This window comes from Protopterus annectens, chromosome 8.part0, assembly GCF_019279795.1.
Source record: "Protopterus annectens isolate FY-2018-M chromosome 8.part0, PAN1.0, whole genome shotgun sequence".
NCBI lineage: Eukaryota > Metazoa > Chordata > Ceratodontiformes > Protopteridae > Protopterus > Protopterus annectens.
The window spans coordinates 1,960,709,067-1,960,735,471 of record NC_056741.1 but is presented as its reverse complement, the minus strand read 5'-3'; the positions used below and the strand labels follow the sequence as shown (position 1 = coordinate 1,960,735,471).

At 32.7% G+C, this 26,405-nt stretch overlaps 1 protein-coding gene and 1 long non-coding RNA gene across 3 annotated transcripts in view; one reads left to right on the top strand and one right to left on the bottom strand.

The window, feature by feature from the left end:
* Positions 1-24,669, bottom strand: part of LOC122809764 — a 32,035-nt gene extending 7,366 nt beyond the window's left edge. Inside the window, exons 1-2 of the long non-coding RNA XR_006365945.1 lie at positions 24,553-24,669; positions 16,780-16,818 (exon numbers count right to left, since the gene is read on the bottom strand). This is a non-coding gene — a long non-coding RNA (uncharacterized LOC122809764). The remainder of the gene's footprint in view (positions 1-16,779; positions 16,819-24,552) is intronic.
* The window catches only part of LOC122809761 (histo-blood group ABO system transferase-like), a 1,808,094-nt gene that overhangs the window by 1,271,754 nt on the left and 509,935 nt on the right, over positions 1-26,405 (top strand). The gene's annotated exons all lie outside the window — the stretch shown is intronic.

The window sequence follows — 26,405 nt, the reverse complement described above, 5'->3', positions numbered from 1 at the left end:
AGGTACTGGGCGCAGTTTAAGACCTTCAATTAAATGCACATATTCCTGTGAGATATAAATTCTATCTAGCATGGCCAAGTTTTGGTAACTGAGAATATGTAAATTCACTCCAAATTTCTAGTACTGAATTCAAATCTTCCATGCCAAACATTTTCATAAATCTCTTCAAAAATCGACCCTCCTGTTTTATATTTCCCTTCTAGGCTCCCCAGACACATCTTCACTGTTGCAAACCAAAATTCCAGATCCCATCTATATGTAATATTCCTTGCTGAAAGCACATTATTTCTCTCAGAATTTTCTTAAGCTCCATTATAGCAGTTTTAGGTGACATATAGATGAATACCAGCGTAATCTTCTTCCCTTGCCATTAGCCCTTTACCACTACATATCTTGGTTTATTGTCTTTTTTTCCCTCTTCTGTCACTATTGAGAATCCTCTTGCAATTAATATAAGTACTCCTCTTTTCCACTGTCCCAGATATTCTGCTGTATAACCATCCTGAAAACCTTTCTTTATCAAATTCACATGTTCAGTTTTTTCCAAGCGTGTCTCCTGTAGCATAGCTATTTGTACTCTACATTTTTTAATATAGTTACTACTCTTTCTCCCACCACCCCGACAGCTTTATTAAATTTACACATATAAGGGCAATATTACTTTTATATAAATGAAAAACATACAAAATATCACTTTAGTTACAGTTTACATCACAGACACCATTGAAACAACTGTAGCTGTAAACATTATGCATCACTTATAAACCACCCAGTCAATGTCAGTTAAGCATTATATACCTCATTCAAATCCTGCCTCAAACCTCGTTCCTGCTCTGCATATATTGTTCCCACAATTCCCATTTTTTCCTATGTAGTTTGCTCCTTCCCTTTTCTAAAGATCCCAATTGCAGTTGTTTTATCTCTGTTACTATATTCACTACTTCTAGTAAAGTTGGTCTCGACTTTGATTTCCATTTTCTAGTTATTGCTTTTTTGGCAGCCACCATAATTAAGACTCAGCAAGGCTTTACTATGTCTAGGCAATTTAGATTCTGTAGTATAACTCAAAAAAATCACCTCTCCAGTCAGCCCAATCTGCTCACCCAGCATCTCCAAAAAGCAGTCTGCAGAGAATCCCAAAAGTCTGCCAACTCATCACACTTCCAAATAATACGTTTTGAGTTATCTCTTGCCCATCACACCTCCAACATTTCCTTTCCACCTGAGGAAAATTCTTTGGAGTCTACTTGGGGTATAAAAATACCTATGAACAGGCAAAAATCCTAAATCTTCTAGACTTTGTTGCATATTTGAGAGATATACAAACATCCCCCATTGTCTCTCTGTGAATTGCTTATTCAGTCTAAGCTCCTCTGAATGACTCTTATAATTATCATACAATATTTTATATGCTTTACTAATTATTAATTTTTTTGAAGGCAGCTTCTGTTGTAGATTTTATTAAAAACTCTACAATTGCTACTCTTTCATTTAGGAGTCCCCTATTTCTTTCTCTTTTCCTATACTAAGATATCAATCCTTGATAGGGAAGGCAATATCTCTAACCTGCAGTCTAAATAAATTCTTGGCCTCTTCCTATTCTATTACCTTTCCCTTTCTAGTTATTTGCTCCCAATATCTTGGTTCCTTAGCCAGTTTTCTCCAATAAATTCCAACCCCCTCTTGCCTATTATCTGTATCCCTGACCACAGTCAACCCTATCAGCAAATCTCTTCTCCATTCTCGTGCTGGTTTGGTTCTTAGAATACCTCTCTGGTATTTTATGAATATAATACTCTGTATGACTTTGGTTGTACTCCTTAAGAGTCTGCATCCAAAATTCCAATCTCTCCTTACTTCTTGAGCTTCCTCCCTGTGTCAGCATCATTCCTTTCCACTTTGACTTATAGTTTTCTGCTTGTGCTTTGTATAAGAGCCTTAATTGTGTTGCTCTAAAATACCCCCTCAAATTAGGTAATCCTAGTCCACCTTGTTCTATTGGTAGAATCAGCTTATCCCACTTGACCCTTTGTCTTCCCTTCCCAGATAAAACCCTTCAACTCTTTTGTAACTGCTATCCACAACTTCTCCTCTGGTTGATAAAAGTATGCCTGACTTGTGTAAAAGACGACTTCTTTCGGCTTTTCCCGGTTAGGGGCCACCACAGCGGATCACCTGTCTGCTCATGATTGGCAGTGGAGTTTAACGGTGTTGAGTTGCCAGCCCAGTGCCCAACCCTCCACAGAAGGCACACACACATGCACTAATACCTAGGGCCAATTTAGAGTGTCCAACTTACAGCATCTCTTTGGGATGTGGAAAAACCGGAGCGCACAGACGAAACCCACGTGACCACAGGGAGGACATGCAGACTCCGCACAGAAGGCACCCCAGCCGAGGATCGAACCATACAACCTCTTTCTGTGTGGCGACAATGCTAACCACTGCACCACAGCGGCCGCCCTGATTTGTGTAAAAGACTAAAAACATTTTAATGGCTTGTACCTTAGTATCCATATCCATATAACAAAACTTCCAGTTTCTCAATTTTTATATTATTTTCTGTTTATTCTCTTCCCACATATCCTTGGCTGCCACTAGAGAGTCATTACTAAGCCATACACCTAAATATTTAATTTAATCATGTCCCCATAAATATAGATATTGTTGGACCAATTTGTGTGTGGGTACATAAGTTACCGCTGTTGTCTTTGTTTTAGCTTCATTAATTTTGTATCCAGAGAAGATTTGAAACGGTCTTAAAATCTTACACAACAATGTAATGTCCCTTTCTGGTTTTGCATTTATAAAATAATATCTGCAATTACAGCCAGCTTTTTCTGACTACCATACCAGCTAAATCCTTAAATTTCTGAGTCAGTTATTTTCTTTGACAGTGGTTCTAAATATAATGTAAACAACAAAGGGGAAAGTGGACAACCCTACCTAGTTCCTCTACTCAAGCAGAAATTATCGGGGAGGACCCCACCCACTTTAATTCGCATCTCTGATCCCTATTATATTCTTCTAATCAACCTTATGATTATATCAAGGAAAGCAAATGCTTCCATTGCCCTGCTCATGAAGTCCCAGTCTACTCTGTCAAATGCTTTCTCTGCATCAAGACCCACCAATAAAAGTGGTACTTTCTTACATTCTGCTTCCCTCTGGATCATCAGTGTTCTGTTACTGAATTCCCATCTTCCATGCCAAACATTTTCATAAATTTCTTCAAAAATCTACCCTCCCTTATTATATATTTCCCCTTCTAGGCCTCCCACACACATCTTCATTGTTGCAAACCAAATTCCAGACTCCAACCTATAAGCAATATTCCTTGATGAAAGCTGATTATTTCTCCCAGAATTTTCTTAAGCTCCAATATAACAGTGTTGGGGGGGGTGTGTAAATGCATGCCAGTGTAGTAATCCTCTCTATCCAGTAACCCCTTACCACTATGCATCTTCCATCATCATCTGTTTTTTCCTCATCTATAACTACTGGAGCTCCTCTTGCAATTAATATACGTACTACTCTTTTCCTTTGCCCCAAATATTCTGCTGACTAGCCATCCTGAAAATCTTTCTTTACCAAATTCACATGTTCATTTCTTTCCCGGTGTGTCTCCTGTAGCATAGCTATTTGCACTCTACATTTTTTAATATAGTTCACTACTCTTTTTTTATATTTATCTGTAAGGCCATTTAGATTTAGACTGCAGAAAGCATAATTTTCTTATACAGTTATTATTGCCACCTTTTATATACAACTGATCTTTTGCTAAATGTCTAGTTCCAACTTTTATGTTACATGTATATACTGTTCAGAAGGTTGGACTTTTATACAGTTGTTTCATGTCATATCCATTTGCGCCTATGTCACATCTTGCATATATTTTTGTTTTTTGAAAGCCCTCAAACAGAACTAATAGCCCCATTAAAAACCCTGCAAAAACCTATGAACTTTACAATAACACACACTATTGTACATCTTCTAATATTGAAGTTTTTGCTTTCTAATAAGAACATAAGTTCTAAGTTGATAGCTACAAAGACAGGCTAAAGTTAACCAAACAGAAAAGTTAGTCATGCTAAGATGCATGGTACAACCTGTGCTATTACAAAATGCCATTTGATTTTTATATCTATATAACTCTCCCAGTCTGTGGTGGTGGTGGTGCTGCGGTAGTGCTGTCGCCTCACAGTAAGACGTTGTCCTGTTTGATTCTCAGCTAGAGCGTCTTCTGTGTGGAGACATACGCGTGAATGAGCGTACCTTTGTTGAAGGTTGTGCGTCAGGGCTAGCAACTCAGCATGTAAAAACCTACTGCCAATCATTAGCGGACCGGAGTTCTGCTGTGGCGACGAAAGACACAACAACATAACTCTCCCAGTTGAGAAAACACTTGAATGCTTTCAGTAAACACTTTCTCCAAGCCATTTTCTTTACCAAATGGTCTTCTAGTGACATGCAGACCAGACACAAAACCGCTAAGGGTACCTTGTTTATCAGAAAAAAAAACTTACAATACTCAATATTCTTTTTCATTTACATACTTTGTAATAAACTTGTTACTGGATAACTCCTAAGGTTTTTACCCAGTCATTTCCCTATGCAAGCATGGGAAAAAGCACACTGATTTTTCTTTTGTCATACTCTCTTAACCAGACCCTCCAACACCCCCCCTTTTCCTCCCATCCTCATTCATTTTTCATTGCAGTGCCTACATTTCTTAAAACTGGACAAAGAAAAAGAGAGAAGGGTGAACAAGAAAACACAAAAGCACTTGTTTATATTAGTATCCCCATTGCATTAAAAAAAAATTAAGAGAACTTTACTTCAAGTCTAACTGTTGTGCATTATCTTTAAAGCTGTCACACCTGGGAAAACCCTAGATTGTTTTGAGGGAAATATTATGTCCTAGTCAGTTTCTCTGTTCTTTTTTCTTTTCCATCAGCCAATCCCCTTCCACCAGACTATCTCCAGTTTCTCTATCAGACTGTCTCCATGGCGGCATGAAGAGCAGCTGCAGAAATGCCACTTACTATACATTTTTGCAAGTGCTAGGAAAAAAAACTTATAATATTCAATATTCTTTTTTCATTTACTTGCTCTGTTTTAAAACAAAGGTCCTTAAATCAGTCATTTCTCCATGCAAGAATGAAAAAAGCACATTCATTTGAACTCTGTCATTCCCCCTTAACCAAGCTCCCTTTTTTTTTTTTTTTTGTTAATCATTACATTGCCTAGGTTTCTCAAAACTGCAAAGAAAAGGAGAATAGGGGAGAAAAATAAAAACACCACCTAATTCACAATCCCCATCACACCTAAAAATAGCAAGCAAAGAAAACTATGCAACACAGATACAATACTAAGTAAATAAAGTGTTTTCTTTACTTACAGTTAGTGTTCTCCCTCTTCCCCTCCCCAAAGCATTTTTCTGAACTTTTCCGAACATTAATGACATGAAGTAGGGCATATACTTAGTCCTCCACTCAGCAAACAAATTCTTTTTTTTTTCAAAACAAGTTTATTGTTTTAACATATAAGAGAAATATCATAACAATTTTATACAAATAATTAAAAATAGGTATTATTATAATATTCAACAAAACAACTAAAGTATTTACAAAGACATCCACTACAATCAGATCAATTAATTAAACTAAAATACTGTGCTATTGAAATTAGAATTTTTTTAACAAATTTTGTAAATTATCCCATACAATAAAATGGGATGTTTTTCTAGTTGTTCTCATTCTAATTGTGCTTATTTCCATATGACACATTATATTCATAACATTTTAAATTCATTGAACGAAGGAGGTGTATCTGAAATCCAATTTCTAGTTATTATTTTCCTAGCCACTGCTAGGATAGACCATAACAAGGGAAGCTTAATCTTTTAACACATTGAGGTACAGGTGTGTTGAATAATATAAGAGACTTAGAAATAATGAAATTATCTGTAAAAGAGCCTGCAAAAATTCATTAATTGACTTCCAGTATTCTTTCAACTTAATACAGTCATAAAACATATGAGCCCAGTCAGCATTAATTTCTACATTACATCTCTTACATAGATTATCTTTATTATTAATTTTATTCATCATCAAAGGTGTATAAAAGATCTATGTAAAAATTTCCATGTATAAAGTCTCCAGACAATGGAAGATGTAGTTCTATAAGCAGATTCCAATATATATTGTTTATCTTGTTGAGTTGGTGGGTCCCCATTAATAGAGGTGAAATAATTCCAGTATGAATCTACATTGTAAAAAGTTTCTTATCTGATAATTTTATGTATATATGAAAGTTTACCTTTATCAGAAACTTTATGCTGTAAATTTATTATCAAGTAATCAATCAGTTTTGGAATAGATTCTTTAACTGTTATAGACAATAGATCTATTCTATCAATGAGATGTTGTCTAAAGATCTGAACCTCTAACCAGCAAGTTTCTCTTAGATCAAATTCTTGTTTTAAGAAATCTAGATTTTTAACTTTATTATCAGATATCAGCTGATACCAGTACTTTAGATTATTATCTATAGCTAAATGAGCTCCTTCAGAAGTAGATGACATAAGCATACCCTGAGTATAAATTATAGGAATACAATAAAATTCCATTCCCTATACTTAGGGTGCATGAATATAAAGTTACGATAACTAATAATAATATTTAATGGGTAACAGACCATATGTTTAGGTGTAATAGGTGAAGTACAAAATTCCTTTAGCAACCACAACATGGAGTTATTTATAATCATATTTTTATGTGTTAAGGAGATTTTCATGAAGTGCATACTAATTAGCTCCCAATAATCTTTCCATTTTGACATATGACCCATCTATTAATAAACTCATAACTTTTATAATAGAAGAGATAATATATAAATTAAAGACTGGAAAAGAAATACCCCGTTGAGACCAGCTATTAGTATGTTTCTTTAATGCAATCCTAGGTCTATTAGGTGCCCATAAGAAATTTAACATTAGTGTATTCAGTTTCTTGATAGTTATTTTTGTAGGTGAAAGTATTATTGATTGTATTAAGTATAAAATCTTGGGGAATATTATCATTTTAATAATTGTAAGTCTCTCCTCCATAGTAAAAAAAACATATTATTCCAGGTATTAAAAGATTTTGTATATTAAGAAAACCGGTATTATAGTTATTATATATAATAGATTTAATATCTTTAGATAGTATTATACCTAAATAAGTTATCTGACCTGAGTTGGGTACATATTTAGTAAAATCACTAATGAGAGTATTTTTCGTGTATATATAGGTAGTATTTTAGTTTTTCTTCATTGAATATTAAACCAGAAATACTTTTAAAATTCATCATTTTATCAAATAAAGACTGCATAGAAGAATTAGATCCTGCTGATGTAATTAGAACATCATCTGCAAAAGTTGAATTTTGATGTTGTATTTTCTTCTATTTCAAAACCCTCTATGTCAGTACTGTTTCTAATCAAATTAGCCCAAGGCTCCATTACTAAAGTGAATAATAGTGGAGAAAGTGGACATCCTTGCTTTGTACCTTTAAGAATGGGTATTTTTTGTGAAGCATATGTTCCTACCTTAATATAAGCCAGCGTTCCTTTGTATAAATGCTCAATTAAATTTACAAATGCATCAGAGAAATTTGTGCATTTCAATAAGGTAAACAGATAGTCCCAACTTACTGAATCAAATGCTGAACCTATATCAAGACTAATAAGTGTTAAATCTTTCTTTTCCTATTTGCAAAATCAATTAATGTTAAAGTTCTTCTTATATTATCAAAAGTATTTCTATTTACAATGAAGCCCGTCTGATCTATGTCTATAATGCGGGATAATTGTCTTCAATCTATCAGCAGAAATACTCAAACATTTTATAATCAACATTAAGTAATGAGATGGGTCGATATGAAGAACATCTAGTTGGATCTTTATTAGGTTTTAAAATTGGTGAAATAAATGTATATTGCCAAGATGGGGGTTATTAACTCAGTTTGGGCCAGAATAAAAACCTTATGTATTAATGAATATGTAGTTTTAGAAAGGATTTTATATATCTCTGGTATAATACCATCATTACCGGTGCTTTGTTTGATTTAAGCTTATTTATTTGTGTAATAACTTCTGTATATGAAATACTCTTGTCCAATAGTTTAATCTGTTGTTTATTAAGCTTTTTATTCATGTTTGTGGTTATAAACTCCTTTATTTTATCTTTAGGTTCCATGTTAATGTTGTTATGGTTAATCTTGTGAAAGTGATTTCTAAATTCATCCAGTATTTCTGGTATACTAGAAACATTCTTCTTTTCCTTAGAGAAAAGATTTCTTTGATATGGTTTTGTTTATTCAATCTTTTGTTTTATTTTTAAGTCTATGTAAGTATTTGGGGCTTATTGAATAAGACAAAAACTTGTATTTCTCTAAAGTTATTTTAACTTTATGAGTTAAAATTTCTTTGTATTTCTCATTTAGTTTGTTTATTTCTTCAATAACTTTCTTGTCCATAATATTTTCTTTATTATTATGTTTATAAGAGTCTAGTTTACTTTGAATATCTAACAATTCCTTATCCCAAGATTTCCTTTTGTTATTATACCATCTGATACTTTGTCCATATAGATATGATTTTAAGGCATCCCAAACATAGACAATGGAGACTTCAGGAGTATTATTTATGTCTAGAAAATGTTGTACTTCTGAAAGTATATATTCTTTATAGTCTTTTAGCTGAGTTAAGTATGCTGGTATCCTTTTGATCTGAACATTATGAGTATTTTTATCATGAATTCGAAAACAATTGAGTTATGATCAGATATAGGACATGAAATGATTTTGGAATTAATTAAATCTGTTACCATCTGGTTAGAAATAAAGACCCTATCTATTTTTGAATAAGTTTTGTATCTGTTAGAAAAAAGGTGTATGGTAATGATTTTGACTCTGATTATTAATATCATTCAAATGATAAGAATTAGCAAAATCATTTAAATGTTTTGCATTAGATGTAATTCTTCTTTTCTTTATAGTGGTAGTATCACTTTCATGTAGTATACAATTAAAATCACCAGCTAAAATAATATCCCTACAGAGAATGATATGATCTTATCAATATGATGTTTCACTGTATTAATACCAATTCCAGGTATCCAATATACATTAATTAAAGTGTAAGTCTTCCCATTAATTTGTATTGTAACCATACAAAACATTCCTTTGTCATCCTGATAAGACTTAATGGTTTTAGGAATGGGCATACTTTTATTCCATAAAATAGCCACTCCTCTTTTTCTGAGTGTGCTCTGAACTAACCAATACTGTATACTTATTAGTGGCTAGTTTATCAATATCTTTTTTCAAGAGATGGGTTTCTTGCAGGAAGACTAGATTGGCCTTGTGTAGATTAATGTATCTTATTAGGCTTGCCCTTTTACACGGATTATTCAATCCATTAATGTTTAAAGAAATTCCTTTTAAAGATGTCATTTGGCATTTTTAAAACTCAAGAATCTTATGATCGAAACAACAAATAACAAGATAAATAATGTTACATCTTCTCTTTTAGGTGTACCTTTAAACATAGCTGTATTTATTAAATCTCTTATGGGATTTTGTATAGGATTCAATTTTGTTTGTAGTGACAATGAGTGTACAAAATATATTGTGGATGTCAAAACTATATACATATAACAATGAACAAGTGAAAATAATGTAAGGATTAAACCTTGCATCCCGCCTGAGTTGAAAACTCCAACTTAGAGCAGTATTTACTACTCAAGTTAACCCCCTACCCTAAGCAGCAGTACCTCAGCTACCACCTTATCAATTTAATACTAGTTATATTTAACTGAGGTTAACAGTTTTCAATTCAATTATCTATCAAGACAAAACTACACATTTGGTAAAACAGCATCATATAAACTAAAATAAACTTTTTTTTTTTTTTTTAAAAACTGTTCATACTATTATATAGATCTATGTAATATATAACACTTGTATTCTAATAGTATTCAAATAATCTTAATGTTAGAAATCAAGAGGAGAGAAAATTATGTTCTAACATTCATTTAAATCAAAAACTTTGGCTAATATGATTCCGACATTACATGCATTAAGATGCATCTATTTTCTGTCATGTGAATTCTATCAACAGCTTCCAAAAAATCTTGAATTGTTTGTATATGAGCATTTACTTAAACTCATTATTGTCAATAGAGTAAAATATTGTATTCATAAAATTATTATAAATCATATTGCATAGTTATGCAGATTCTCAGAAACACCTGCGTTATTACCTAAAAAAAAAAATCACACACAAACACAGACACACACATACATATACACACACACATATACACACACACATACACACACACACACACACATATATACACATATATCTGATCTCACCGAGCCGTGCCTGCAGAGCACCATCCCACTTGCCGTCCCCAGAACAAATCTGTCCGCTTCACACAAAATAATGCACAGCAAACACACACTAGCAACCAGATTTTACAATCATGCTAACCTACTGCTTTAAAATATATCACATGACATTTCTTCCAGAATAGAGTTATAAGATTATTTATGCTTGTCAATCAGATGAATTAAATGAGTTATAGTAAAGTATATGTTTGGGACACAAGTTTTTAACACAGATTATTATGCTACTGTTAAGTAGATTTTCAAAAACATTTAAATAAATGTTTCATTTTCTATGCCTTCTAAAATAAGATATTTACTTGCTACAAGAAACTACATAATCTAAACTCATCATAACTGACACATTTTATGAATAGAGTATTTTTCCTGAATCTGTGGTGTGTCAGTGTGGTAACCTTGTCAATGTTTATACTAACTGCTTTCAGTTTCTCTGTGAAAATTCTGTGAGTGAAGCTTCTGAGGAAACTCATGGATACTGTGCATGAGACAGCCCACATCCCAGATTGTCTCCCTTAACATTTTGGCGGGAAACTTATTAAAACTTGTGGCAAACATTCATTTTGTCAATAGAGTAAAACATTGTATTCATAGAAATCATTACAAATCATATTGGATAGCCATGCAGACTCTCAGAAAAAAAGCCATCACACTCACACACACACATATATATATATATATATATATATATATATATATATATATATATATATATATGATCTCACTGAGTTGTGTCCTTGCAGAGCACCATCCCACTTGCTGTCCCCAGAATAAATCTGTCTGCTTTATACAAAACAATGCACAGCAAACACATATTGGTAACCAGATTTTACAATCATGCTAACCTACTGCTTTAAAATATATCACATGACATTTCTTCCAGAATAGAGTTATAAGATTATTTATGTTTGTCAATCAGATGAATTAAATGAGTTATAGTAAAGTATATGTTTGGAACACAAATTTTTAACACAGATTATTATGCTGCTGTTAAGTAGATTTTCAAAAACATTTAAATAAATGTTTCATTTTTATGCCTTCTAAAATAAGACATTTACTTACTACAAGAAACTACATCATTTAAACTCATTATAACTGACATATTTTATGAACAGAGTATTTTCCTGAATCTGTGGTGTGTCAGTGTGATAACCTTGTCAATGTTTATACTAACTGCTTTCAGTTTCTCTGTGAGAATTCTGTGATTTGAAGATTCTGAGGTAACTCAAGGACATTGTGCATAAGACAGCCCACATCCCAGATTGTCTCTCAACATTTTGGCGGGAAACTTATTAAAAACTAGTGACAAACATTCATTTAGCAGTGTAAATGCATCTAAACATGACAGAACCTCCACAATGTATTCCACAGATCATCACAGCCTCTATGCAAGTGAAATTAAACTCAAAATTACCAACAAGCAATAAAACTCAGCATTCTTCTCCCAACTCAATTTTCATACAAATCCTATTATTCACTGTGCCCACACAGTCAAAAGCATTTCAATATATTAATAAAGAAAAAGAGAGCAGAAAATAAAAGGGAGTGAGGCAGAAATAAAAAAATGTAAGAGAAAGCTGTAAGAAGTATATACAATGGAATGTTACTTACTGTTTATATTAATAGAGTTAAAAATAAAACATATTATTTACTCTTATTTAGTTCTGATTATTATTAGTTAAAGCATGACAGATTATTTACAAACAAGCATAAGCAGTATAATCAAGGAAGTATAATTAGAAATAGCATTTGAAGAACTTATAAACTTTTACAAGAAATAAATATGTTATTATTCTATTAATGATATTTTCATTACTGTTCTCTCCTGCCCTCCCCACCCTTTACCCACTACATAATCTAAATAGAATGTCATTGTTTAAACAAAGAAAATAATAAAAGAAGAAGGAAAAAAAAAGATAAAGATAAAAAAAGTATCAAATTACTAACCTTACTTTTTTTCAGAAAGAAAAACAAATCGAGTCACAGCCTGCCATTAAATCCTCAGGCATTTTGACTGGTTATGAAACAAAACATTTCTTTGCACATAGAGAATAACTTTGATTAAATCTTTTCAAAATATTTGTGGCTTTCTGGAAATGCAGGAACTATATTCAAAAGATTAATAATGAACTAAAATGATGAGAGAGAAAAAAACATATAACAAATCATTTGTTTTTTAGTCTCTTCTTCTTCTCTGAAGTCTTCCAGGAAGCTTCAGTTGCCAATCTCTTTAATGAAGAACTAGCCCATTCCATTTCTTCTATTTTATCCAAAATCCTTTTTCTTTGACAAACAGTAAAGCAGAGTCTAAATCATCGAAGACCTTAGGACCATCAGGAAGGAAGATTTTAAGCTTGGCAGGAAACAGAAGGTATGTTTTAAACTGTGCTTTTTAAGCTCCCTTATTAGTGGCAGAAAAACTTTTCTTTTAGCAATTACCATGGAAGAATAGTCATTGTCAAAATGCACAGTTGTCTCATTAAACTTAACAGGAGCTTTAGCCCAAGCAGATTTAAGAACCATCTCTTTATCAAAGATGATAGAAATCTAACTATAACTGATCTAGGATAGTTTTTGTTAGAGTTGGTATTAGCTATAGATCTATGTGCTCTTCGATACCAAAGAGAATGCTTCTGGTAAATCTAAAGTTTTAGGAGCCATGTTGTTAAAAAGAAGTAATATTGTTACCTTCAATATTTTCTGGCAGTCCAAAAATCCTAATGTTATTGCCTAGATCTATTTTCCAGGTCATCCAGCTTTGTTTGTAAATGTGTATTTTGTTTCAGCAGAAACTCAATGTTGATTTCCTCTTCTTGTATTTCATTTTCCATGTCATTCACAGCTTCTTCTATGCCTGTCATCTGGATCTTCTGTTGTTGCAGGTCCATATGTAACAAGTCTATTTGTTTTGTAGTTTTTCTATGAAAGTGTCTATTTTAGTATCCATTTTATCCATCTTAGCAGTAAGTTGCTGGACTATAATTATCAGAGACTGAAGTTCTTTCTTGATGCTGGAGTCTTGAGAATTTGTCTTACTGGAACTCATTTCAGACTGATAAACTGACAGGAAAATTTCCAAAGTAATTTCTGACAGGAATATTAAGATTTCCTTTCTTTTTTAGATATAGTTCAAGAACTATATAAAACAAACATATTTAGAAAGAAAATTACTTCAAGAATTAATTTTTTAAGTAATTAATTCCTGTCAATGTAATGAAATTGGTGGAGCTGAAGAAATCTGCTGCTATCCTGTGTTCATCCTTGGCCACGCCCCCAGCAAACAAATTCTGAAGTCGTCCAATGTTTGTAGATTTTCTTGTGCTGTCATATTTCACAAATATAATTAATGCTTTGTAATCCCACATTAAGTTACTGATTATATTACTGTTCTTCTCCATCACCCAAATCCTGTCGCTGCTTCATTTCCAACGTACTCTCGATTCTTCCAGTCAATTCTTGTGCTCTCTTCCTTCTCTCCAACATTTTCCGTTGAAATACTGGAAAAAGTTTCACAGGTGCAGTCTCACTGTGGTCTTTTTATTACCAGAGGTCTGTTTCATAGCTCAGTTTTTGTTGGACAAACTTTTGCATTTCCTCCTTAGCAAGCACTTCATCAAAAAATTATTTTTGTCCCTCCAGGGAAGAATAATTTAAAGATAGCTGGATACAGCAGTTTGAATCTCACACCTGCATCTCGGCATTCTCTTAACGGAGGGATGAATTTACTTATCTTTTGCCTGGTGTACAATCAGCAATCATTCTCCACAAATACTCTGCTCTCACCTAATTTTAGTATTTTGTCCTTCTGGCACAGATTTGACAAAATCAATTCTTTCTACTGGTAGGATTGCATCCTTACTATTAAAGGTCTAGGTTGCTTTCTTATAGCTAGATTTGGGGCATACACACAATGTGACTGTTCAACAAACAAGTCTTGCTCTGGAATATCAGTCCAGTTGCTTATTTGTGCTGACATAAATTTAATGCAGTCTGATACTTACAGCTTCTCTGGTATAGCTGAATATCTCAAGTTTTCTCTACGTGCTCTGTCCTCTAATTCTATTATTTGTTTGGAACATCTTTTCCTGAGCAGTCTCATTCAGTCAGCCTTTTCTTCATTTCAACCTCTGCTTTTTGCAGCTTTATCATCTCATCTGAATATTTGTTTAAAGCTTCTTCCATTTGTTCCAGCCTTTTGTTGTTTGTGTTATTATACTCTATCAGTGTTTTGTTTATTTTAACCAGGTCAATATGCAGTTGTCTTATATTATCCTGTAGATTACGGGAAGTTGTGTCTGAAGGTTGTGTTACTTTTTGCTTAACAGCTGCAGAACTCTCCCTAGTCAGTGTTTCTTCCTCACTTTAGCTGATTTTTTTTCCAGGTCTTCTCTATTTCTTTACTCCTGGCATCTAGGCAGTATACTTAATAGCCAGTTACTGAAATTCACCCATAAACACAAGTCTACTGGCCTTCTCTGCTGAGTTTCTGTTTTCACACTGAGAGAACTAAAAACAAGCTGTTACTCAGTGTGCAGCCATCTTGGAACCCCACTACTCTTTCTTTTGTGTACTTATCTGCAAGATCATTCACACTGAAAGACATTACAGAAAGCATCATTTTCTTACATAGTTATTACCACCTTTTATGCATAATTGCTTTTTTGTTAATTATCTAGTTCTAACTTTATGTTACATGCATTTACTGTTTGGTAGGTTGATCTTTTATATATAGTTGCTTCTTGTCATACCCATTTGATCCTGTGTCACAAGTTAGAGAACATTTTGTTACATTGAAAGCCCTCAAAAAAACTCCCCCAATATCCCCTAAAACCTATTAATTTAATAACACACACAACTCTGTATGTCTTCAAACACTGAAGTTTTCATTTCCTAATAAGAACAAAAGTTCTAAACTGACAGCCACACAAACAGGCTAGAGTTAACCAAAAAGACTAAGAAGCATGGTACAGCCTGTGCTTTTAATAAGTGCGATCTTATTTTGTCACGGAAAACACTTGAATGCTTTCAGCCAAGAAATTTCTCTTTTATCAGATTGTCTTCTAGTGACCTGCAAACCAGACACAAACCTGTTAAAGATACCTTATCAGAAAAATGCCTTATAGTACTTAATATTCTTTTCCATTTACATGCTTTGTAATAAACTTGTTACTGGATAAAGCCTAGGGTCTCTACCTAGTCATTTCCCTATGCAATAATGTGAAAAAGTACACAGATTTTTCTTTTGTAATGCTTTCTTAACCAGATCTCCTCTATCCCCCTACCCCCTTTTTTTTACATTGTAGTACCTACATTTCTTAAAACAGAACAAAGAAAAAGACAGAAGGGAGAAAAAAGCACCTGTTTATATTAATATTCTGTTGCATAAAAAAAAATGAGAAAATTTTACTTCAAATGGTAACTGGTTTTGTCTGATCTTTTACAGCTCTCCCAGCTGGGAAAACCCCTTAATGCCTTCAGAGAACATTATATCCTAGCCAATTTCTCTTTTCTTTTTTTTTTCCTCAGCCAATCACTCCCCACCAGACTGCAGTCAGTTTCTCTTTATCAGATTGTCTCCATATGAGAACCAGGCAGCCAGTTTGTCTTTATCACACTGTTGCCATGGATACATGAAGACCAGCTGGAGAATTGTTACTGAACTTGCATGTATTTGTTAGAAAAAAGCCTCATAATTTTCTATGTTAAACAAATAACATATAATATTCAATGCTGATTTTCATTTATTTACTTGCTCTCTCTCAAAACTTGTCATTAAATCAATCTAAGGTAGTTACTCTAGTCATTCCTCCATGCAAGAATGAAAAAAAGCACATTAATTTTCTTATATCATGCTTTTACCCAGGCTTTTTTTTTTTTTGTTACATTTCAGTGCCTACATTTCTAAAAACTGAACAAAGAGAGAGAGAAGGGGGACAGAAAACAAAAAAAAAATAGCAGCACCTGTTTACAATCCCCATTACACTTAACAATAACTGAAAAAACTTTACTTTACAGCACGTAAAGAAAACATGCCATAAAATGAATACTATTTAGGGAAAAAGTCTACTTATAGTTCACTGTCTCCCCTCCTCTTCCCCTCTCCTACATTCAGCTAAAATGTTATGCAAAGGTTCAATTCATTTATTCATATAGGTTTAGAATTAATATTTCACATTAAGTACGACTTACTATGACAACTGTATAAAAACTGCATTATTGACTGAAGTGTTAAGTTGATATTTCCATAACTTTCCAACATATGCATTTCTGCTGACAAGTGTTAACTGAGACATCTATATGAAACTCAATAAACTACTGACTTACTTAGGTAGGCTTGCAGTCTGAAGCTTATCCCAGTCAATGCTACAAAATGAATACAAAAAAAAACAGAATATATTAATGTTGTTTATGGAGAAACAGTCTGTTAAAGACTATTGGCTTAAAAATACTAATAAATAAAATAGAAAACATTTTGGTCAAGCAAACAAACATCATTTGAGAGACTTATCTATTTTAAAATTAATATTGATAAGCAATGCACAAAACTGCAACATATGTGTATTCTAGTCAACATATCTGGTGTAGATTCATAGCTTTTAAAAGAAAATGTATTGAGAAATGGGCAAGATAACAGAACTTTGCTGAACATGAGATTTTCTTTTTCTAAAAAGATATGTATTGCTGACGTAGTATGTCAGATCTGGTTAAAAGCAGGCACCAGATTCAGTAAAGTCCACACTAAGTATACATAAAGTGTACATGATATGTATTCAATAAAATTCTTATCACATTTTTTGTGCTTTCTAGTCACTCAGAAAGATTACACTAGGGGGCATGGCCAAGATGCCAGTCTGATAGCAGCAGAAATCCAGAGCTCTGCTTAGACTTTAATATCCTGACAGGAAATACACTTTAATTTTTAGAAAAATCTAACTAAAAGTATACTAAAAGTTAGATTAACATAGACTCTATTATTTTCTAAAAATTAATATATAGTCAAGAGAATTTTTTAATTATTCCTGTCAAGAAGTTTTCTACTGGAGATACCAAATGTTGAGCGATTTCGTAAGAACAATGTCAAACTTCTTCAGAACACAGTTTAAAATTGCAATTAAGTCACATGACTAAAAATTCCACCCCTCAATTAATCCTTAAAAGAATACATACATCCAGTATAAAATTGCATACATATAAACACCTACACATATGAACACCTTGCCTATCTTTGAAATCTAGCATCAAAATTCCTACTTACAAATACCCCCATATGTACAAGCCCTTAGGCAAACACAAATTCAGCTTTTAATTTTAAAATACTATTTATAGTAATAGATTCATTTAAACCAGGGGGGTACAGTGGCATTACTCCTTAGCTGCCAAATCAGTTCTTTATATTCAAGTAAAATTTCATGTGCCCCCCACCCCCAGTAAAAACCTAAAAAGGTTGTGCCTAAAAACTAACTTTTTCTATACAAGAATATTTAAAAGAATGCGTAGGAAACCTGATATGTTTTGCTAATGCATTTTTGTCATCCAGCTTGTGAATATCATAATGACAAAGTTTCTACCACTGTGGCACTTCTGCACATGATATTGGGAAACTATATAATTTTTGAAAATAAATTGTTTCACCAGTTAAAAGGGGTAGCGATGGGGGCAGTTTGTGCCCCTACATTTGCCAATATTGTATTGGCCAACTGGGAGAGAGAACAGATATTTAACTCAAATTTTAGCAGATGTTGGACATTTTATGGACGCTTCTCGGATGACAGTCATTTTTTTGGGTAGAGTGTAGAGAAAGGTTAAACAAATTCTTCGAATTTTTTAACTCAAGCACTACTTCCTTCAATTTACTATGGAGGTAGATGCAGATATACTGCATTATCTTGATGTTTTGATTGTTAAAAACAGGGTGAAGAGATTTGAATCCAATCTCTATAGAAACCCACCTATTTGAATGCCCTATTGTACTACAAAAGTTTTTACCCAGTTAATCAAAATAAATCATTAGTGAAAGGGCAAATGGTAAGGTTGGCCCGTATGGTAGTGATGATGTAGTCTTTGTGGAACAATGCACAGTTTTGAAAGAAATGTTGCTGAATAGGGGTTACCCCTATGGTTCCTTGACAGTATTATTAACGAGGTTATCAGGAAAAGACAGGAAGGAACGCATGTCCCCCTGCTAGGAATGAATCCAGAAGGGGACTGTCTCATGGGGGGGGGGGGGCAAGAGACATGAAAGTATCAATTTTCATCGTGCTTTGATTTTAACTTATAACATACATTTTGATGGCATAAAGAATATTATTAACCACAACTAGACCATTTTTAGAGCTGATGGAGAGTATCTTGAAAAAACTGGGCACAAACCAAATGTGGTGTACAAAAAGGATTTGTGCTTTAAATCCATGCTTGAGAGATGTAGGAAGGGTTTACAGGGTGAGCCCATGAATAAGTGTGGCCACTGTAGCCAGTGTAGATTTATCAAGGAAGGTGAAGAAGTATCTATACCTAGGTGGGGGAACATGTATTTTAAACATAGATTGAACTGTCATAGTACTAATATGGTGTATATAGCTTTGTGCCAACAATGCATTTAATTTTAAATAGGTAAAACTAAGAACAAGTTTAAAAAAAGGATTTACCAACACCAATATGATATTCACAAGCTGGATGACAAAAATGCATTAGCCAAACATATTATCAGGTTTCCCACGCATTCTAAGTATTCTTGTATAGAAAAAGTTAGTTTTGACTGGGGGGGGGGCGGCACATGAAATTTTACTTGAATATAAAGAACTGATTTGGCAACTAAGGAGTAATGCCACTGTACCCCCTGGTTTAAATGAATCTATTACTATAAATAGTATTTTAAAATTAAAAGTTGAATTTGTGTTTTCCTAAGGACTTGTACAGATGAGGGTATTTGTAAATAGGAATTTTGATGCTAGATTTCAAAGACAGGCAAGGGTTTGTGTGTGTAGGTGTTTATATGTATACAACTTTATATTGGATTTATGTATTGTTTTAAGGATTAATTGGGGGGTGGAATTTTTAGTCATTTGACAATTGCAGTATTTAAGCTTAACTGGGATTTTAAACTGTGTTCTGAAGAAGTTTGACACTCTTCACACAAAAGCGCACATTTGGAATAAACTGGTGCTTGGTGACGTTTTTTGCTTCATTAATTTGTTTTTCAAAGTTTTGTTTTTTGTTTTCTACTGGAATCTCAAGATGAGCAACTCGAAGAACTCACACCAGGAGAGTGCAGTGAAGAAAGAACTACATCTTATAATAACAAACATCCAAGAGCTGTCACTAAAATGGACAAATTCGAAAACAAAATGGATATTATCAAACAAGAATGCAGTAAACAACTGGAACTTCTAAATGGAATGGTAAAAAAAAAAAAACAGTCTGAACAGATTCTTGCCTTAGAGGAAACAGTAACTGACCTAGATGCTAGAGTGACAGAAAATGAACATCAAAATGAATTTCTTCTGAAACAAAACACCAGGCTGATTGAGAAAATGGAAAGCCTTGAAAGTAGATCAAAGAGGAATAACATAAGAATATATGGAATTCCTGAGAAAGAAGAGAATGCTAACATGATTCAATTCCTCAATAAGTGGTTTCCATCAGCACTACACATGCCTGAATCCCTCTCTTTTGGAACTGAGAAGGCTCATCAGTCCTTGGCAAATCCAGCTTAATCTCTTTCATCTAACCCCAGGCCTATAATAGTTAGATTTCTTTCCTGACAAGACAAGGACTTAGTGCTGAAATCATCTTGGACTAATTCCCCTATCAAGATGGGTGAAAAGTCACTCATTTTGACAATGACTGCACCTCTACAGACATATCCAGAAGAAAGTAGTGTTCCTCTAAGTCCTTGAAAAAAAACAATATTAAAGCTCAAATTATTTTTCCTGCAAGAATAAAAATCACCTTGCTAGAAGGAGTGAAGAACTTTGATTCCCTACAAGAAGCTGTAGGACTTATCTAATAGAAGAAAATACTGTCGGACATAGAAGAAATGGAATGGTCATCCCAGAGTTTGAAAAGACGGGCAACAAAAAATGGATGGTCTGTGAAGGAAAGAGCAAACAAAACTAAGAAACTAAAGGACAAATGAATAAATTCCTTCTAATTTTAAATGCTTTGATTTATGAATCATAATATATTTGATTTATGCTGTAAGGTACTGTGATTTATGAATCATAATATTTGAGTCTGGAAAGTCTCTATGCTTGTAAGGTACTGTGAATCATTTTTATTATTAACTTTCTATTTTCCTTTCTATAGCTACTTCCTCTAATTACATATACTGCTAAGTATTTAAATAACATTCTCTCTCTTTCTCTCTCTCTTCTTTCGTCCTATTCTTTTTTGTTACCAATGTTCCTTTTCTCTCTTTTCCCCATTCCCTTTTAAATAACTACAAATGATGTATGTCTTCTAATTCTTCAGTAATAGTATAATTGGACTTAATACCGAAGTGTATTTTTTTCTAGTGGGTCAGTGGTGGGGTAACAAGGTGTTTCTGATTAGTGTTTCTAACTAGATGTTTTAGACTCTTTGTTTAGATGCATTTAAACATTAATACAGCACATTAATGGTGTTGTATAGACAGCTAAATATAAGTTTTATATATATATATATATATATATATATATATATATATATATATATATATATATATATACATACATACACACATACACTAGGTTCCCTTTTTTACTGGGGGGGGGGTAAATGACTGAAATGCTGTAACATGATTTCTGATTTGAGGCAACTGTTACTTCTAAATAGCTGTTTTTATATAAAAGGGTTAATTGTTTTCATGATGTTGAAAGTTTTGTGGGGAAACTGGTTGCCTTTCTCATTGTGGAGATTTATGACATGCACTGACAAGGCAGCTTGCGTGTTTTTTTTTTTTTTTTTTTTTTTGCTTTCTGTGAACTCAAACCTTCAGGATTTGAATTTCCCACCGAAAATGCTTTTTTTCTTCAGTAGAGACAACTGCTACTGTGCATAAGCCTATTTAGACACTTTTAACAAGTTTATGAAGCTGCAGCTTGAAGAAACAACAGTGATGACATCATTTGACCTTTTGAACTTGTTAAATGGTTGTAGTTAGAATTCTTTTCTCTTAAAATTCTGTTAGCCTTCACTACATACTTTAAATGGTAAATAATTAGTTATGATAAAAGTGTTTAACTCCTTTGAAAATGACAATGTTCACTTATAGATGCATACATTCTGCAGATTCGATGACACTATTAGTAACTAAATGACATCATGTGAACTAGGAGCTGCATTAGAAAACTCATTATGCATAATAGCATCAGACTTGTTATATAACTAAACTTTTAGTAACTAAACAGAGGGTTGTGAGGTCCCCCCCCCCCCACTTACCTGATGAAAGGTGGTCAACATAGATATTGTTAATACATGAGTAATATGTGTATAATTACAAAATATAATGGTTATGTTATAATAAGTAATAAAACAATCTGGAGTAATTACGCCAAAAGCAACCAGATATCAAGACGAAAAAAGCTGAGATCGCACCCAGCAAAATTAGTGTACAAAACTCTATTTAACACTGCAGATACCACACGTTTCCGTCCATAGAACCATAGACTTCATCAGTAATACTTTAATTAAAACCATTCATTTTATATATCATGTGCAGGTGGTCACAGAAAGCAGTACCAGATGTGCCACTATCGTCCAATATGTTGAAACAGTGGAGAGGCAATAAAGTACTACTTTCAATCAGCACAATAAAAAGGTAGATTAAAAATCCTCGCTTTAACACCCTAAAACAGCATCAGCAACTTCTCACTTTTATGTTGTAATAAGTGTTACATATATTCAGCAAATCCTCACATGAAAAATGTTAGACAGATGACAGATAAAATGGCTAAATCATCTGTTTGTTGAAATGTCTTGGAAATAATGACAATCTCCTTAACATTCAGCTTCTAATGTTTATACATACTTTGATCTGAGGTGTATTTCTACCATATCTACGTATTAGAGGTGCTATTACCATATGTGACATTCATATAGCTTCAGATACATTAGACATTCTCATTCTAATGTATATTTCATGGATTCAGATTTCTTTAGTCGCTTTCATAATGCTTTTCCCTTTTTGTTTTTATACTATATTCTAAGCAGAGATGTATGTTGTTTGGTATTGGAGAGGTGGTGGTGGATGGATGGTTTATTTACGTTTTTAACTAAACCAGAAATGTTATGTTTCATGTACGTGTTTGTGAATAGTTTTGGGTTTTTGAAAGTAGTGCTTAATACATGATATGATATGCATCCACGAAAAGTAAGCTATTTCAAGTCAACATAGAAGAAAGGTCTTTCAGTTAGTAAAAACATGCACATTATAGTCAATGGCTTATAAATGTTTATCATTAAATATTAATGGTCTGAACAATAACGTCAAAAGAGCTGGTTTGCTTAAATATATCAAAATGCATAAAGCCCAGATCATCTTTTTATAAGAAACCCATCTATTAAAAAAACATCTATAAAAATACTCATTTAATGGCTATACCATTCTGGCTGACTCATGTTTTAAGACTAAGACTCTTATTCTATGGAAGAATACTTATACTATGCCAAGAATTATAGATACAATTTCAGATAAAGATGGGATGCTAAGCATGGTTATTTTGGAAATTAATAGGAAGTATTAAACTTTGATTAATATATACTGGATACCAGTACTGAGTACTAAATATGTTGACAAATATCTGGACCCGATTACTTTAAATGCAAAAAGGGGGCGTTATAGCATCAGGTGATTTTTCACTGTCTATTATTAGGCAATGATACTTCTAAAAATGGTAAAATAAAACTAACATCTCAAGCCAAGAAGTTAAATGACTTTACAAACAAGATGAACCTTAAAGACATACATGGTCTAAGAGAACATTATTCCTTATTCTATACTCACTATTCATATCGGTTTGGTACACAAACATTGATAAGGTCTTTGTATCAAATAATATATACTCTAAAATAAGTGACGTATCTATAATGACTTGTCCACTTTCAGACCATAATGCTATAAACTTTATATTAACTACGCATACAGATGATTTAAGATTTCTACAGAGAATTCCTGCTTACATAACTAAGTTAAAAGACTTTAGTGGAAACAAATGATAATGGTGAAGTGACTGACACTATACTATGGGACACCTTTAAAGCTTTATATATATATATATATATATATATATATATATATATATATATATATATATATATATATATATATATATATATATATATCTAGTAGAATAAAATCTTATCTTAAAAAAAGGAGCGAGTGGGACAATGAACTTTTAGACTTAAAAAAAACAGACAAGATAAAAATGGACGCAAAACCAAATAAAGTAGCACATAATGAAATTACTAAGTTAAATCAAAAATACTTAGAAGTTCTGAATCATAAGGTAGCCATAAACCTGGAAAATTTAAATTACAATCTTATGTTGCAAATCCCAAATAGCTACATAAAATAACGGGAAGATCCAAAAAAAATAAACAATTAAAATCTTATTAATAAGATTAAATATAAAAGTGATGGTTCAGTTAAGAGTATATCTAACTTAATGGGCATATTAGAAATGTTCAAAAGCTACTATAAAGATTTAAATAATACCACATTTGGAGACAAATAATGCAATAAATACTTTTACTCAAGAAACTATAACTACTAAGGTGTCAATGTAACAAAATAACATATTAAATAAACAAATAACACCAACAGAAGTGAAAGAGCAAATAAAAAAATAAAGGATAATAAAGCTCCAGGACTGGCTGGAATAATTCCTGAACTATGTAAGATTTTTCCTAAATATATAATAAAGAAAATGATGAGTGCCTTTACTATGGTTAAGCAAAAATGTATAACATCCCCATCGTGGAAATACTGAATTATCTCCCCCATATTAAAACAAGGTAAGGACCCCAAATCCTGTGATTTACATAGACCAATTTCATTACTAAACACTGATTATAAAATTTGAAAAAAATATATGGCTCTCTACATGGAGCTTTGCTTACTCTACTACTTGCTTGCTTGCTGGAGCTTACTTGCTGTGGGATGGATGTGAGGTGTTCTTAAGACACTCAGTCTTGCTGGCTGGATTCTGCTAAAATTCAAAGTCTTGTTATATTTGCATTCACAGTCTGCCGCATACAGAAACTTGCAGAATATACACTGATGAGAGAATATACTTTGCAGCACTTGTCTTTAAGAGCAGTAACCAATAACTTTTATAATAAATCAAACTGGACAAACGTTGCAGCTTAAAATACTGTTCCAACTGTACTTCTCATATAGTACAGATGATGTGAGAGATATAACATTTACCTTAGGACAAATGAGTCCCTACCATACCTCTAACATAACTGGATTTATACAGCTCTTTATATACAGTTTTAGTCCTTGGTATTCTATTTTGGAGAATTGCTTATCCTGTAGAAACAATACTAAGCTTCCTTGTTTAACAATGTCTTGTAAGAGACCAGCTTTTCTGACAGTGTGAATATCCTGTAACAGTGTCCTGTTGTTCATGCAAAAAAACATATTTTTGAGGAAACACATTGTTCTGTATTCTATTTGGATCTGTGTATAAAAACATCTGTTCTTGTGCCAATGCTAATAAGTATATCCTGTTTTCCATGCAGAAAAACATATTTTTGAAGAAACACATTGTCACAGTGTCATAAACATATCCTGTTGTTTTAGGAAACAGTGTCCATCCTGTTATTTTAGGAAACATATTGTGTCCATTTTTTTATATGCAGAAAAACATGTCAGTGTTCTTTAAAAGCAGATTTTGCATTTTTGCTCTTGCATACATCCTGTTTTTAAGTCTGTAAGGGAAAAATGTCCATTCAGCAGATTCCTTTTCCAAGCCATGGTCATTTAGTATGACTGCTGATCACATATTACTAAACTCTGTTTCTGCATTTAAGCAAGCCTTTTCTTTCAGCATATTTACAACATAATTAATTTCAGACTAATATTAATAAAATCTAACAATTCCCTCTGTTTTTAAACATACTCAAAACATTTTATATAGAAAAAACATAAACAAACCTTTAGTTTGATACAACAAATCAAAATGCAATTTTACATAGTTAATACAATGATATTAAAGTATTACTACCAAAACTGAATGTATTTAACAACTTTTTCTTTTGCAGACCATTCTGTGAAAATATTTTATCAGTTATGAGCTGTGTCTGCTTTAGTTTAACTTGATCAATTTATTCGTTTGTAATCACAGAATTTAATTTATGACTTAGAACTGTTCCATTAACTCTTTGCAACTGTTGAATTAACTATAAGAGATAATAACTATGTGCTACTGCAAGCATTTATACACTGCTGAAAATATACAGTTTCAATGTCATTTTAACCATAACATTGTGATCATGTCTTTGAACTGCTCATTAACATCTTGGTTGAATACTGAACTGGGCTTAGATAATAAATATTTGAAAGCAATTATTTTACTGGGGTAAAACCAGTGATATTACAACTTGACAAATTACTTTTGAACTTATTACAATGTATCCTGATCAGTATGTATTTACACAGAGTGTTTGCTATTTATGCATTTCAATCTAGTAGGTATCCTGGACCCATTGTTTTCTTTAAATATGTTTTTTTCACACATATTCATTACTAGACATTAATTTCATTTGTACTGAATTTTTCTGCATTTGTACATACAAAGACTATCATTTATACTGAAATTTTCTACATTTGTACATACAAAGACTGTAAAGTACATTTAGTCAAATCTTACAAATTTAATAACATTAATATTAAGCAAACTCTTGGAAAATGTTTATGTCTCTTTAGAAATATCTAGTGGAATTGATACCATATCCATATGTCCTGT